This window comes from Mauremys reevesii, linkage group 2 (genome assembly GCF_016161935.1).
Source record: "Mauremys reevesii isolate NIE-2019 linkage group 2, ASM1616193v1, whole genome shotgun sequence".
In the NCBI taxonomy this organism is placed as follows: Eukaryota; Metazoa; Chordata; order Testudines; family Geoemydidae; genus Mauremys; species Mauremys reevesii.
In genome coordinates this window covers 192,175,264-192,183,567 of record NC_052624.1, presented here as the reverse complement: position 1 = coordinate 192,183,567, position 8,304 = coordinate 192,175,264, and the positions used below count along the sequence as shown (strand labels likewise).

At 43.9% G+C, this 8,304-nt stretch overlaps 1 protein-coding gene across 6 annotated transcripts in view; it reads left to right on the top strand.

The window, feature by feature from the left end:
- Window positions 1–497: 497 nt before the first annotated feature.
- The window catches only part of SOCS6 (suppressor of cytokine signaling 6), a 30,014-nt gene continuing 22,207 nt past the window's right edge, over window positions 498–8,304 (top strand). Inside the window, exons 1-2 of one of the 6 annotated variants that reach the window (XM_039527514.1) lie at window positions 498–1,047; window positions 2,127–2,283. The gene's annotated coding sequence lies outside the window, so the exon portion shown is untranslated. Of the gene's footprint in view, window positions 1,048–1,129; window positions 1,410–1,459; window positions 1,553–2,126; window positions 2,284–8,304 lie in introns of those variants that run through there. The other 5 variants (XM_039527513.1, XM_039527515.1, XM_039527512.1 and 2 more) reach the window with 5 other exon arrangements.

Below are 8,304 nucleotides of genomic sequence, written 5' to 3'. Positions count from 1 at the left end.
TGTTTTGCATTAGTTATTAACTCTATAAATCAAAACAGGAAGTGAGGAAAGCCATATTTCATGGCACTGATATTACTCAAAAGGTCAAAGGTTTCATCACTCGGTAAATATTTTTATAAGTTTCAGGCTGCTTGCTGCCCACAGATTTCAATCAGCTTTGTTCTTTTTGGTCACTTTTTGCCAAAAAGGCTAAATCAAGGATTTTTTATTTATTTATTGTTCTTGATTAGCATTTCATTTACATTAAAAAAGCTTAAAAGCTGTTGTAGTTGCACACTCCTGCAGGCACTCTTTGAAAGATAAAAATGGCCTTTTAAAAAATGCCAATTTCAAGGCCAAGGAGATACAAGTCAGGCTATAAGAGAGGAGAACAGAAATGAAAATACAAATCCTCGGGGACACAATATTGTAAAGTGTTGAGCATATTTAACTCCCATAGAAATTATTGACCTCACAGGAAGTTTCAGCAGCACCTTGTAGGATCTGGCATAAACAGAGCAGAGGCAGGAGGGTTGCTACCGAGTATTTTGCAGCTTCCGTTCAATTCAGTAGGAGTTAGGAGAACTGAGCATCTTGCAAGGATGGGGGTGTGAGCGAGGCATTCATCTGAAGGTAAACTGTGAACTGTACCCATTTTGGGATTCTGACAGCATAATAAACGTGCACACTGCACTTGCATACGCCTTATTTATAAACTTATACAAAGGCGAGGGTTCCAAAAGTGGACCAATTAGGAGCAAAGGAGGTTACTGGATCACTAAAGGACTTCCTTTAATAAACAAGTACAAATGAAGACTTTCCTAGTGGGGGATACAAGCTGCACTTCTGCTGTTCACTTTCGGTCCCTCCCGTAAATATTTCCAACGCAGCCATGTGCATCCTCGGCCAGCCCTGGCCCCTTCTGTCGCTGCTCCGGCATCGTGCTCCGTGAGGGGCGATTTGGCTAGGCTGCGGCGGGTTCTCCTGCTGCTGGAGCTGCCGAGGGAGGAAGGAAACCCAAGGGCAGAGAGCAGCGGCCGGCAAGGGGCATGGCAGAAGTGGAACGGAGTGAGTGAGCCGAGCGCAGAGAGGGGGCCAGGCGGGCCAGGGAAGGGGTTTGACGGCCTCCTCCCCCGCAGGGCGGCGAGGGCAGGGCAGCCGGGCGGAGGCAGGGCTGGGATGAGGGGCTGGCAGGGCTGAGCGGGAGGCGCCGGCCGAGCCGCGCGTGTGGCCGAGCCCGCCGGTCCCGTCCCTGTGGCTGCTGGTGGCGGGTGCTGCGGGCTGGCTGCCCCCTTGCGCCCCTCCGAGGCCCGGGGGGAGGAGGAAGGAGGAGGCGGAGGAAGCGGCGGCGGCACCAGGAGCAGGGAGGCGGCGGCGAGGGAGCCTGGTGGAGTCGGAGCCGGGCCCGCAGCGACGGCGGCTCCTTCTCGGTGAGTCCCGCAGCGCGGCTCGGCCGGGGAGCAGCCGGGGCGGTGGTGGGGGGTCGGCCCGGCCCGGCCCCGGTGCCGCCCGCGAAGCTGGGCCGCGGTGCCGGCAGCGGCCTGGAGCGACGGGACGCGGCGGCCTTGGCTGGGTGAGCTCCCCTGGCAGCGGGCACCTCCGCCCCGGCCACTGCGGGCTGCGGCCCGGGTCCCGCTCTGCCTTTGTTCGCTCCGCTCCCCGCACCAGCCGCGGCGCCAGGCCTGGCGGAGAGACCGGGGCCGCGGCGCGGCCTGCGGGGGAGCGAGCAGCGCCCGGGACAGGGCCGCAGAGATACCCCCGCCCCCAAATCCCAGAGCAGGAAGGGGGCTGGGTCTGTCCGTGACCCCCCAAAATCCCGGCCCACGAGGGGGGCTGGATCTGAGTTTGACCAAAACAAACAACCCAACCCCACAAAGGCCGGTGCAGGAAGGGGTCTCCCTCTGCCCAGCTCCCTCTCCAAATCCCAGTGCTGAGGGCAGCAGGATTTTTCCCGTGTGTAGCTCCCCCATACGAGGGAGCTGGCAGAGTCGCTCTCCGACCAAGTTCCCTGCAGGCCAGGTGCCCAGTGGTCCTGCTGTGGTCACCCCCTTTGGCCTCTGCCTCAGAGGCTCAGGAGAAGTTTAAAATCTAAATGTCACACTGTTGTTATTGCATTATATAAATCTGATAAATCTTCTCTCACCCAGGAGTAATTAGAGAGCAGAAATAATATGCTGCTGTGTGAGAGAGGGAGAGGAGAGATTTTGAAACAACTCGACCCACCTATGCACCCCAGCCTTCTTGCCCCAAACTGTTTCCTCCTCCGCCAGAAACAGACAAACTACAGCCTAGTCTTTGCCTATGGTTTGTCCATTACTTAAAAACAAAACAAAAACACCAAAGTTGCCAAAAATCATCAAAGCTGCCAAAGTTGCTGGAGCTTTAAGCTGGGAAGCTCCTAGTTGAGCTCCTGTGATTCCATTATTTTTGGTTTCAAAATTAAATTGGGCTTCCATGATTCTGAGACGCAAACACTGGTGCAGAGCAGATCACACTCTGTCTGGGTGAGGGGGATGGGATCTGCAAACACTTCACTTCCATCTGGCAAAGCGTCACCACCTGACTTCCAGTTACCACTCTGCATCTTTTCCGCTAACCTGCCTCAATACCTCTTTTCTAGCTGTCAAATGTGTTTCCACCAGGGTTGCCCCAAATCACGTACATATCCCCCAGTAAAAATATGCCGCCTACCATGCCTCCCTGCTTCTTAGGGAGTTATAGCCCAGAAGTAGTTGTACAGCACTATGTGTACAACTCTTCTGGAGAGTTGAAGCGTGGTACACCTCTACCCCCATATACCACGACCTGATATAACACGAATTCGGATATAACGCAGTAAAGCAGTGCTCCGGGGGGGCGCTGTGCACTCTGGCGGATCAATGCAAGTTCGATATAACGCGGTTTCACCTATAACATGGTAAGATTTTTTTGGCTCCCAAGGGCAGCGTTATATCGGGGTAGAGGTGTATTACTGTTGGTTCATATTAATAAGCATGTCCTTAGATTGTATAGATCATGTGGAAGCTTCATAGTAGTCATGAAATAATTTATTTTGCTTGGCTAGAAGTCTTAAATTTTTCTGGAAGATTGTTGGAGAATAAGTACAAGTAGTCATTAATTTTTTAGTAGATCTTTTTTAGTAAAGCTATTACACAAGAAAATATGCATTTATATTTGATAAACTGAAAGCATATTATGAGTTAAAGCAAAAGATATCTGCTTTAGTTTTCATAATGCTTTTATAAAATGTTTAATTTCTCTTAAGCAATTCACTAATGAAGTTCTTTGTTTCTATTACATATTTAATAATAAAATTGTGGAAGTGGGGTTACAGCTCTGTAGTCAAAATTGAATTGTTTTTCCTTAAAGCATGTATTCAACCTCTTTAAGAAATGCAGATAAACCCTCCCCATACAATGATTTCAGTGAATTAAACTAAGATTTATTTTAGAGTTCAAATTAAGTGAGCCCTTGAAGAAGTTTAGCACTTAGGGTATGTTTACACTTAAAATGTTACAGTGTCACTGCTGTAGTGCTTCAATGTAGACCAGTGATCTTCAACCTGTGGCCCATAGGCTGCTTGCGGCCCAATCAGCACATAGCTGCAGCCCATGTGACATCCTCAGGGCTATACAGGTATTACTGGATGTGGCCCACATAACACATTGTGGGCCACATATGCAGCCCACAATGGTAAATAGGTTGAGAACCACTGGTGTAGATACTCACTATAGTGATGGGAAGAGTTCTCCTTTCATTGTAGTTAATCCACTTCCCTGAAAGGCAGTAGCTAGGTCAGTGGAAGAATTCTTCCGTCGACCTAGCTCTGTCTACACTGGGAGTTAGGACAGCATAGCTACGTTCATCAGGGAATGTGGATTTTTCACACCCTTGAGAGTCATAGCTATGCTGATGTAAGTTCCAAGTGTAGATCAACCCTTAGCAGAATATACATTCTTCAGATTTTCCATATAGTTAATAATTTACATTTTGTGTAAAAGCTACATTTAAAGAAATTAACTTGCAAATATATTAAGTTATTATTTCTAATTGTTATGATTATAGACAGTGCCAGACCAACAGCTGAGGTCACTCAACCAATCATCCTTCCTGTATAACTAATTTGCATGCTACAGTTGTGCTTGTGCAATGAGACAGTGGCATAAAAGAGATTGAACTCATGTTAAGAATTACCATAGATAGATTACTTGGTCCCAACTGTCACTGCTCCTTTAAATTTCGATGGTTATGCTAACTTTCACATCTATATTTGAAAGGCTTCTCATGGCACTGCTGTGTTGATTCCACTGGGGGCAGCACTGCTGGGGAAACTGAGGTAGAAGTGCAGAGACATTCCTGTTTATAGCCACTGCCATTCTCCTTCTCTTCCCACAGTGCTGCTTTTGGGTGTTTGGGTGGAAGGGGAGGTGTGCAGAGGAGGAGAGTGGTGGGATGGAAATGAAAGATGGAGACTCACTCAGTGCGTGTGTGCAGATGTCTATGTGTGCAGATGTGTTTTTCAGCTCCTCTGATGGTGCTGTCTTGTTGCATGATGGTCCTGAGGCAGCAGTGCCAGAGGGAGCAGTTCAAGCACACCTCAAACCACATAGTGGGGGAGGAAATCTACAAATCAGTTTAATATAGTCCAGGGCCACAAACACTAAATTGCATTGATCATCATTGTATGGTTGTGGCATGATGACTACAGGGCAGAGTTGAGATTATTTTGTGGGTCTTAACTGTACATTTCCATACAACAATATGTTTGGGTTTCTTTTAAGTTTAACCTGAACTTTGAATTTCCTGGGTTTGTATTGTTTGTTTGAAATAATTGAGATATTCCTGTAATATTTCTTACCCTTAAATTACTGATAGGCAATCTCAACCGATTTCCATTTTAATGTAGGTTTGGTAGGTTGGTGTGTGTGTGAGTGAGTGAGTGAGAGAGAGATTATTTAGCAAACACCAGAAGGCATATTTGAGTTGTTACTCACCAAGGGCTGCAGTTTCAGTAACAAAGCTCAACAAATTTATAGTAGCATCAGGCAAGAAAGATCCCTAAAAGGAAACTTGTATTTATATTGGAATATTTATTAACTATGTTTAAATAATGCAGCTTTATGCCATTCAAAAACATATACATCCAATTTAACTGCAGGTAGAGACTAGGGTTTTGGGGTTATTCTGCTTATCACTGGTTTCATATTCTCTCTCATAGTAATTGGAACGTTTGAATTGAAACTCTTAACTAAGTAAATTGGACAAGTGATGGGATTTTTTAAAAAGGACATTAGAATTTTTAACAGCTTAATTTTGATAAAAATGTACAAAATCAGTATGATCTCATTTTCCCCTTAGTTTTGGATTTCTTAAAGGAAGCTTAAAATGTCACAGACAACCTAATTTATTTAGTTAACAAAATAAAGTTATTGTTTCCCTGGCATTTTGGTGTTTTTACAGTCACACTTTAAAGAAGACTCTCTTCCCTGTTGCTGTGTGTGAAAGACCCACAAAAAGTGAAAACTGCCTATACACATAGTGTTGTCAAATATGGAAAGTAAAGAAAGGGGAGAAAATAGCAAAATATTTCTCTAATACCATGTCTTAACTTTTAACAAGGTAGAAAAAATGGGCAGATTTAAGTGTTTTTGATGCTATCTCTGTATGCTTCTGTATCTTACACCCTGATCCTGCTCTTGGATCCACTCAGTCAAACCCTTATAATTCAGAGTGTGATTGAAATCAGTGGTATCTTCCTGTGAGTATAGGGATCCACCTGCGCATATCCAAGCATGAGATTAGGGCCATAATTTTGAAAATGCATAGAACACATACTAAGTGCAGTATATTTTTAAGATTTCGCTTTCTGCAAAATTGGTGGATGTCAGATTCCATCTTTAAATTCTGTTAGATCAGCTTGCTAATACCCGTGAAGTATAGGATTATATTTTACTAGATAGTCTCTAGTGGTTTGTCCAGTTGTAAGTGACTAGATTAATTCCACTATTTTATTTGAGTGATTATTTCACAGTTTAATAGAGTTTACAGCTAGAACCATCTTCCTGATATTTAAACTATGTATTCCTGGGTTTAATCTCAGTTATCTCTTTGCTTGCTTTTTCAGGTATCTGCTAAAATTTCATTCCTAACAACTTGTTTTCTGCTCCTGTTCTTGTAATCTTTACTTTATTCATAAATCAGTCCCGTCAGTCTTTTTCTTCCACCTTTTAGTTGCTTGTCTTGCTATACCCTCCAGTCTGTCAATATTTTTCTGGTTTTAAGGTGTATAGATGCACTCTACCTTGGGTGTGGATTCACCAATGCTGCAAAAAGAGGACAATCTGTGTAATAATACTAAAGTATTAATACTAAAGATGTATCATTAGACAGCACATTATGCACAGTCTGGTCTAGTAATTTAATTCTGAGAACTAGTCTTAAATTCTGGAAAATAAAAAAGGGACAGATTATGCCTCTTGATCAGGTGCCTATTTGTCACTGTAGTGATACAGAGGACAGAACTGTGCTGCAAGGGACCCCAGGGAGAATTACTGCTGTGCAGACACAACCTATACTGGCATTCTTGCAAGCCCTGCAGTTAGGGGCCATAGCACACAGTGATATGGGTGATTCTGGGCTATGGGATTAGCCATCAAGAGATTACTGTGAATTAGAATAGCCCCTGGTATCACTAATGTATACCCAATGCCATTTAAAGCTACCTTTTCCCCATTACCTTTCCCTGATCTGCTGCACATTCTGTATTGTGCCTTCAGGAGACTCAGTACAGTATGTAATCCAAAATATTACTTTATTCTGGTAACATTAAATCCTTCTTTTTCTATGGCAAATGTTCTGAAGAATTTTTACAAAATTGCCTACAATCCAGTGAATTCCAGGAGCTGTATTTTTCACAATTCTGTTGTTATGGAATTGTTCATTACACTTAGATGGAAATACCTTGTTTCATGGAGGGGTGGAAATCCCTAGAGCAGCTAAGTGTTAGAAAGGCTGTGTGGTTATACACCATTCCGAAAGATTACAGGTGTATACAACTCCATGCAATTTAAACCCAGGATTCTAGCTTTTCCGGGTTGATTTAGGACTGTGTTAGCATTACTGGTGAACTCGTTTGACTACATCATATATTGCTATTCAGGCATTCGGGGTGAAGGTGAAGCAGAAGCAGGGTTTACAATCCTGAGCTATAAAAGAGAGTAGGGAGGGGAGACTTGCTTTTAAGTAACTTGATTCAATCAACGTCATTTTAAAATATTCCTCCACTGCTAGTTGCTGCTGATTTGCTATTTGCCTGTCATTACAGATGCTGAGGTAGACATGACACAGCAATATTGTTTGCTTTTGTACATTTAATCCTCCTACATACCATTATTTTTGCTCAAAAAAAAAAGTGACTGTAAGCAATTCTCTAGTGCTGCTTCTGCTGTGAAGAGAGACCCAGTGACTGCTGCTGAACAGCCTGAGAGTATTGTGCAGCAGCTGGTTCTGTCTTTGGGAATGAAGAGAATTCCTCTGCTCACACCAGGATAAGGGGGAGGAAAGAACTTCTGGAAATTTCTGGGGAGGGCATCACTCATTGCTAGCCATAGTGTTTTAGATTAGAGCAGGGGTCGGCAACCTTTCAGAAGTGGTGTGCCGAGTCTTCATTTATTTAGGATTTATGTGCCAGTAATACATTTTAACGTTTTTAGAAGGTCTCTTCCTATAAGTCTATAATATATAACTAAACTATTGTTGGATGTAAAGTAAATAAGGTTTTTAAAATGTTTAAGAAGCTTCATTTAAAATTAATTTAAAATGCAGACTGGTGGCCAGGACCCAGGCAGTGTCAGTGCCACTGAAAATCAGCTCATGTGCCGCCTTTGGCACGCATGCCATAGGTTGCCTACTCCTGGATTAGAGCATTCTTCCTTCCAGTCATGCTGTCCTTTATTAGGTAATAGAATTACACTGGTGGTGGTGTGGTGGAAACCAACAAAATCAAACAGGCTAACAGTTGCAAACCTGGCTGCCTGCAGTTAGGCTCCTAAATTCAAGTTTAAGCACCTAAATAAAAGTCATCCCTGCTACAAAGCTGCTGAGCACCTGCAATTCTAGGTGACTTCAACAGGATTCATTAGTGCTCAGCACCTGTACAAATTCCTGTTGGTTCTTAACCATTCACCACCATTTTCTGACCCTTTACCCAAGCCAACTGGGTAAAAGATGTAAGGGCAAGAATGTAAGCCACATCTTATGTAAGGCCAGGTTTAGACTACAGAGTTTGGTTGGCATAGCTGTGTCAGTCATCAGTGTGGAAAAAAA